Source organism: Crocodylus porosus, unplaced genomic scaffold, assembly GCF_001723895.1.
Source record: "Crocodylus porosus isolate Cpor-Errol unplaced genomic scaffold, CroPor_comp1, whole genome shotgun sequence".
Lineage (NCBI taxonomy): Eukaryota > Metazoa > Chordata > Crocodylia > Crocodylidae > Crocodylus > Crocodylus porosus.
Genome location: NW_017728915.1, coordinates 31,447,644 through 31,456,450, shown reverse-complemented (window position 1 = coordinate 31,456,450; position 8,807 = coordinate 31,447,644).

Below are 8,807 nucleotides of genomic sequence, written 5' to 3'. Positions count from 1 at the left end.
GGGGGGGGCGCAAATCTTCATCACTTTTAAACCAGTCTGTGTGCGCCAAACTTCTGTTCTGTTACAGGCATAGACCAGTTTCCCATCACTTATACTAGTAAAAGAGTAATGTCTGTACCTGGCCTAAGAGAAGTTTGTAAGCAAATGCAGGGTGCAGTTAGGCCTCACCAGAGGGCAGACAGAGCCAAGTTGGCTGGTTATGCCTGCAGCAAACACTAGCTACTAAGTTGTCAAGGTATTAGGGTTATTTAGACCAGTGCTTCTCAAACTATCTGATGTGGCGGACCTGCATTTTTTTTCCCGGTGGGCCAGGGACCGGTACCTGTCTCAGCAGGTAGCAGCAACTGCATGTAACCGCGCTACACAAATGCGTGACCGGCTGCTTCTTTCTCTTTCCTCACCTCACACGACGTGATGTCACCTGGAGTGTTGGAACGTGTGAACTCTGGCACTATGACATATCAATGTTATACTTCTGAAAATATATTTCTGTCTTTCCTGGCAACTTGCTGCAGACTGCCAAATATAGTTCTTTCTTTCCTGGCAACTTGCTGCGGACCGGCGACCGGTGGCTCACGGACCGGCACTGGTCTGTGGACCACCACTTTGAGAAGCACTGTTTTAGACAGCACAGGACACATTGTTTTGTGTGTAGCCGTTAGGCAAGAAAGAATCCCAGGGTGCATTCTCTTTATGATTTTTGTTGGTGCAATCATACATGACCCTTTTAGAGCAGGTCCCAGCAGAATTTTTACTACAATAATTGCTGAGCATTAAGACTGCTTGCAGACATTAAAAACAAACAAAAAAACCAAACAAAAAACCACTCGTTACCAGAAGCAGCAGCGTATGAGCATCTGTAAATATTGGGCACTTCAGCAGGGCTTTTTGGCACTTCTAGCTAAACCTGATTCAATCAGCTACTAGATAAAAGTGCCCAAAAAGCCCCACAAAAGTGCCTGATCTTTACAGGCCGGGTTTAAATAACACACTGCCTCTTCTGGGCATGTATGGGGCTCAGTGCAAGAATGGGCCATGTTTAAAGTGCCATATTTGTGGGGGGGAGTTTACATTTGCAACCACTCTAAGCATACAACACATGAGATATATGTTATCCTTCATGGGTGAATTAAGGAACTAAAATTCATAGCAGAGTGATGTTTTTTGCTTAAAACCATACAACCAGGTTATTGCAAAGCTCCATGTTCCCAGTGCTTTAAACACTGGTGCTTTAAAACACAAGACCACAATATTTTTCATAGGCATCAAGTAAACATTTCACAGAAGGATTAAACCTCACGACATTTGGAAAACACAAGTACAGGCTTTCTAAAGAGTCTAGGCCTTGTGGTCAGATATTAGTTTGCCAAAGGTCCCAGTGAGCTAGTCCCAGAAACTATGACATCTACCAGTATCTTAGTCATTGCTAAAGTACCTTTCACTGCAGCATAGGTAGGCAAGCTTCTTTGGGTAGATGTGATATCTTTTATTAGACCAACTGAGGAGTTGGAAAAAAGTTTGTTGCAAGCTTTCGGGCACAAGCACCCTTCTCTGCTGTTTTGAGATTCCCCAAGGGATGAAAGAAGATAAAAGTGTGACAGGATGTTAGTGAGAATGTAAATAGGTGGAAATTAGGAAAACAAAGGGCAGGGAAGGGGTGGAGGGGACCAGGGGGAAATAATGCCAAAAGGTAACTAAGGGAGACTCTAGTGTGGTTGAGTTCTTCAAGGTAGAAAAGAGGCAGTCTGTGAAAAAGTAAATAGCTGAGAATTAGGATAGAAAAGGAGGGGAGAGGAGGAAGGGCGGAAAGGCAAGTGTAAATGGTAAGGTTAGGAAAGTACCTGGTGAATCAGATGTCAGGCAGGTTGTAATGTGTCATACATCCAATGTTTTTACTGAGTCCATGATTTTTTGTATCCAGTAGATTTATGAACTGAAGTTCGTAAGCTCATCTCTGAAAGGTGTTGTAAGTTCCCTTTGAGGATTAGAACTGAGAGACTGGAGGGGGAGTGATTGTCTTATGAGACGTGGGCACCCACAGGTAATTGGATATTTTTGTCTTTGATGGATTTTCAGTGTGCATTCATTCTTGTGTGCAGTTGTTGTTTGGTTTCTCCTACATATTTTCCATCAGGGCATTTGGTGCACTGGATGAAATATATTACAGTTCTGGAGGTGCGGGTGTAAGATCCAAGAATGGTGATGATTCAGTTGGGGGTGTGGCTATTGTGGGAGTGGTGGAGGTGTGTTACAGGTTTTGCATTTCTTGCCCTGGCATGGTCTGTATCCATTAGATGTGGTTTGGGTCATAGGGAGTTTGCTTCTGGTGATAAGATTAGTGAGGCTTGGTGCTTGTGTAAAAGCTAGGATGGGTGGTTCTGGAAAGATCTCTTTAAGAAATGGGTCTTTTTCTCGTATGGATTGCAATTGTTTGAGGATCTTCTGTGTAGGTTCCAGGGAAGGGTAATGTGTCATAACTAATGGGGTGTGATTTGTGGGGATTTTCTTTTTGTACTGCACCAGATCTTTGTGTGGTATCTGGGTGGCTCTTACAAAAGTATGATCTCTCTCTCTTGAGAAGTGTCCTTGTTGGGTGAAAGCCCTTTTGAGATTTGTGAGGTGGCGAGCACAGGTATTCACCTTGGTGCAAATTTGGTGGTATCAGAGTGCTTGGCTGTAAATTACAGCTTTCTTGGTGTGTTTAGGGTGACTGCTGGCTCTGTGTAGATATCCATGTTGGTCCATGCATTTCTCATATATGGTGTGGTTTGTGGTTTCCCATTTTGGACATTGATCATGGTGTCCAAAAAGGAAATACTAGTGGTTGTTGAATTTTTGGTGGAAATCAGGGACTGCAGAGTTTTGGTCCAAATGATGACAATGTCATCTATGAATCTCAGGTATAGCATGGGTTTGATGGTGCAGTTCTTGAGGAATTCTTCTTCCAGGTAGGCCATAAAAAGGTTAGCATATTGTGGGACCATTTTGATGCCCATAGCTGGACCCATGGTCTGGAGGAAGTGTTGGTTTTTGAAACTGAAGTTGTTGTATGTGAGGAAATACATGAATTCGGTGATACCCTGAGATCTGTACTCTAGAGTTGGAATCTAGCTCTGATAGATATGTGAGGCAGGCTTGGATACCATCCTGGTGTGGGATGTTAGTGTATAAACTAGCAACATCCATGGTGGCCAGGAGGGTATTGCTGGGAAGGTGGTCTATGTTTTTGAGTTTTTGCAGAATGGCTGTTGTCTTGGATGAAACTCGGTCTTTGCATGATGAACGGTTTTCAGATAGTTTGATGAAACCTGATATTTCTTCCATTAGGGTTCCATGGTTAGAAATAATAGGTCTGCTGGGGTTCCCTTGTTTGTGGATTTTAGGGAGCAGGTAAAAAAATCAGTCCCCGGATTGAGTAGTGGAGGGATCAGGGTCTGAAGTTGTTTTTGTAGTTCAGATGGAAATGATGTTATGGTGGTTTTGAGTTTTAAGGTGAAAAGGGGAGGTGGATCTTCCTCTAGTTTTTTATAGTCGGTAGTGTCTGTTGTTGGCTTCTATTAAGTAGTCTTCACAGCTAAGGACCGCTATAACTCCTCCTTTATCTGCTGATTTTATTACTACTTGGTGATCAGATCTTAGAGATGCTACGGACCTTTTTCTGAGAGGGAGAGGTAGTTATATTGGTATTTGTTGCTGAGTATTTCATTGTTCATTCTTTTTCTAAAGCGATCAATGTAGCAGTCGAGGTTTGAATTTTGTCCGCTGTAAGGTGTCCGATCTGAAGACTTTTTTGGATTTTTTGGCATCAGTTTTACGTTGATGTTGTCATTGGATGAAAGTGAATTCATTTTGGCTGTGGAAATATTCCATTATACTGTAACTCTTTTCCAGGGAGAAAACTTTACTGAATATAATAGCATAGGTCTTCAGTTTGGTAGCAACCAAAAGAAGCCTTGGATACTGATATACAATTCATCTCGTTTTGTGTGTCTTTCAGAATCCAGCCTTATTTTGTTTTATCCACTTCCTTAGTGCAGTCTTTTTACAGATATGAGCAATGCTGCTGAGCTGTAGATGTAATTTTTGGAGCTTGCACTAGATGGTACTGTATACAAAGAAACGAAATGTGTAGTGTCCTGAATGTCCAGTTACATGTTCCTTCACTAAGACCTGAAGCTGTAAGGGCTCTTCTCTCTTAACTTCCATCTGTCTGAGAAAACTTGAATTAATTCCTGTCCTGCTGCTTCCTTCACTTCAGAAGGATCCTAAAGTAACTCTACCGATCAGTCAGTGATCAGAAAAATAGTGTTGCTTCCACATGAGCTGATTTTCACAGCAGCAGGGCTGAGAGAATTGAAAAGTGCTGCTCCATTATCATCCTGCTGGATGCAAGCGTTCAAAAGGGCAGTTTAGCAACATGCTTACCTCTGACCTATCAGCCCACTGAAGCATCTCATTGGGCAACCTGCAATGAACAGATAAAAAAAAATCTTGTGATTTTGTATATTGGCACAATCAGCAGTTTGAATGTGAAAGTGCAACTATTTGCACCTAAAATTAATTGAGAGTGCAACTGTTTGCAAGTACAAGACTTGAAAAGGGTAGAGTGAGATAATCGCAAAGATGATTTGGGATGTTTGATTACATACCTGCAAATTTAAGCTTAGGTGTATATTCTCATCCCAGGACTTAATGATTTGTGGGTGTGATATTTCAGGCATTTTTTTTTTAAATCCACCTGATGCTTATATATTGATGTATATACACATTCAGTCATCTCAGCATTAACAAGAATTCACTGTACCCAAGAACCCATGTACCCAGAAAAACTTGAATTTCCCTAATTTTACACAGAACCCTTCACGTGCCCTAAAAATTATCTACATGCTCCGTACCAAAACTGCAGATACAAGTAACACAAGTTTTCAAAACTAAATGTTTATTTTTATTTGTCTATAGCACTGTTCTTTATACATTTTTCTCATACAACAATCACTGTAAATCACCAGAATAAAAATCTCTTAAATTTAGATATAGCAAGTCATGAAATCAGAGCACTTTTTGATAAAAATTACATAACTTTTATGAAAACTCTTAGTAGTTAACCTAGTAGTTAACCCTCAGATTTTAGTAATATGAAAAGACACAATAAAACTGAACACGAAAAAATATATAGAGAGAAGACCGCACTGAAATAGCCCTTTAAAAATCCTGACATTTTATAAGATACATGTGGATCATTGCAAAGTTATAAATCTTAATGGAAAGATATTAAATGTTAAATTGCTATACACTTGTGAATGAATATATCATCCAGAGAAGATAAAAAGGGATACATTTATGATCTGGTACAAAACTAAATATAATTAATATAGCACTTAATAGATGTGACTAAGTTATTATTACTATGTTGCCAGTGAGGCAATAGAGGTATAGTAGTTAATATGTGCTCACAGCCACACAGCTAACCAATAAGAGATATGAGAGGTGTCCTGTGTCTATCCACATCAGCCGGTGGATTCCCCTTCTGTATTCAAAAGCACTTAGAAATACGAAGTTTTACTATTCTTTGTATTTCACAACAAAGGAGGTAAATTGTACATCATGAAGTGTGGATATAAAGAGAAAGTAAAAGGAGTCAGAAATGATTCTACCTGAATCCAAGAATTAAAGTACACCTTTTTGAGAAAAGTGTTTGTAAGATGTCCTGCAGAAATATAATTTGCACATAAATGAGTGCACAATATTTTTATACTCAGAAGATTAAGGTATGTATGCAGAATCCTGCATCTCCCCCTCCGAAAGAACATAACTTACAAAATGTGATGCAAATGTATTAACCAAATGTTTTCATTGAAGACATCTCTAGCTGGAAAATGTCCTAAATTGTGGTAATAACAAACATTAACTCTTAAAATTATTGTTTCAGATTAGAATATACGAGATTAAATTAAAATACATATATAGTGCAAGTATCCATGGTTTTTGGTAGACATATATCCAGCAAGCATTTGCCTTTCTAAAAACACTCTAGATAAACACTAGCCAAAATATCACTATTTCATACAATAGATAATAATCACCTCTAGACATGTGATTTGCTGAAGAGGGACTTTATGGAAATTAAGACTACAAATTAATATTTAGTCATCTATACAATCTGTTTTGCATTTTTCTTCTATCACTTATTCACCTTCCAACTGCTAGCCCTTTAGATATTGCTCGCCTAACTCAGTTACATTTAAGATAAAATTCACTCAAAACCTGTTTTGTTGTCTAAGCATGCCATAACTCACATTGACTTATACAGGTGTGTGTTTGTAGCTTTGACTATAGCTTTATTGAAGTGAGTCGTTCCATTGTAATATAACACCTTAACTGAGTGACTCTCAACTGGGTGTACCAGGGTGCCACACGATGTTAGCACTGTGAGGTGTGCAAACTTGATTCCCAAAACAAACTCAGAGATTTTAAGCAGGAATCTATTGTGTTAAAAACATTTTGAGTTGTTGTGGTCTGAGTTTTTTTTGCAACAAATAATTGCTCTATTATTTTTCTGTAGTCAACAACTAAACAACCAACGAGTGAAGCTGGCATTTCTGAGGGGCGCCTTGATTTTAACAAGATTAAGAACCACTAGCCTAAGAGAAATGGAAAATGTTAGTTTGAAGCCCTTGCTCCTGGTGATAATTCTGCATTTCAGTGGAACAGTTTCAGTGTGTAAAGTCAAACGAGTATTTTTTATGAGACTGAGAATTTTGCTAGTGTTTTCTGTGTTTGTAAAGAAACTATGGATCAAGTTATAATACTGAAGTTTAACATACACAGAATTATGGAGCTGAACACAACCTCAAAGGTCATCTGACCCAAACCTCTGCAGGAACGCTATTCCTATATATCATACCTGATGAATGATAGGGGCTGAGGGACGTGACTTATGAGGAAAGACTGAGGGAACTGGACTTACTTAGTCTAAAGAAGACCTATGAGGAAAGACTGAGAGGGGTTTTAATAGCAGCCTTCAACTACCTGAAGGGGGGTTGAAAGAGGATGGAGCTGGACTGTTCTCAGTGGTGGCACATGACAGAACAAGGAGCAACGGTCTCAAGTTGCAGCAAGGGACTTTTAGGCTAGACAGTAGGAAAAAAATAATCTCTCACTAGAAGGGTAGTAAAACCCTGGAACAGGCTACCCAGAGATGTAGTAGAAGCTCCGTCCTTGCAAGTTTTTAAGACCTGGCTAGACAAAGCTTTGGCTGGAATGATCTAGTTGGGGCTGGTCCTGCTTTGAGTAGGACATTGGACTAGATGTGACCTCCTGAGGTCCTTCCAACCCTCATTTTCTATGATTGTATGATTCTGTGATAATCCAGCCTCCATAGCTAATCATTTCCACTGCCTTACTAACAGTAAGGACGTGCTTTTGGAGATCAAAGTCCTAATCAGAAGTATTAAAACTGCAACAGAATTATAAATCTGAAATTTTTTCAACGGCTCAGTTGCTTCTTCGTTTTTTCCTTTTCTGTTCGTAGTCCTTTCTTTATCTGCTTGCACTTCATTTCCACCTGTTTTAAGTGTCTAAATGAGGCAAAAGGGAGAGGATAAAAGAAAATTAGGAAGAATGAAAGAAGGAAAAGCAAGTCTCCATAGAAAATTGTATGTATATATGTATAATAGTTTTTGCATATCTAAACTTTCCAAGAAAGTGTCCATGAAACATTTCAAAACAGAGAAAAAATAAAGTTTCCTTCTAAGACCTGAGAGTCTGTATTTTCAACACTTTTCACATTTTTTTCCACTTTCTAGCCAGGTCTAGCCTGAACCACGGTGACAAGAAGGCTTGCATCTGAAGAGTTCAGATGCAAGCCTTCTTGTCACCGTGGTTCAACGAAGAAGTTTTGGCCACTTTTGCTATGACGAAGTTTTGGCCACCTTTGCTATTCTGTTAGAGAAGTATGATATCTAATCACATTTCATTGAAAATTCTGGCGGCTGGAGAAATTTTGCTAATGGATCAGATAAATCCTTTGCTGTGTCACCCAGCTTTTTACCCCCAGCATTATTTACATCTTACCCATGTGCCCCTGAATTAAGAAACAAGTACATGAAAATTTCAGACAGTCACTTGACATTAAGGGATGACCTCCTTGGAGTTTTGTGCAGGTTCAGTGGTCTGTTTGCACCTGTCCCTTCAGGGAACTGCGACCATACAATTCTATCATTGCTATAATCAGTGGAAGCTTTGCCAAAGACTTCCAGAAAAGGAGCCCCACACACTTAGAAAATACAGTGAGCACCTAAAAATTCTCACTCTCATAGAGGTCTTAGTCCTGTAGTCCAAAGCCATGGCAGCACTCCTACTTAAATTTCCCAGAACACAGACTGCAGGATCTAGATCTCCACAAAAAGCTGTCAGCAACTTCATGAGGGGAGAGGGGACAGGGGAAACCAGGTTAAGTGGCCCCCTCTTTTTGGGTATGTACTGAATTCTGGTTCCTGGATTTTTTTGCAGTACGGATACATAAAGTTAATACCCATTTGTCCTTCACACAGGCACAGATTTCCATATTACTGCAATGCTGCCATTCCACCTGTTCACTCAAACACTGTAGTAAATAATCCATTCTGCTTAAAATCCTCTGCCACTTGCTTTGAGTGCCGTATTTTGGCAGACAACACTTCAAAGGTATTACTCTGATGCACTGCCGGAGCAACTCTGTAAATGAATTCTTCTGATGAGTCTAAGCCTCTCAGGCCCAGATTAACTCCACACAGCCTGCCAGAAAGTGGATAGCATAAAATAAAGTC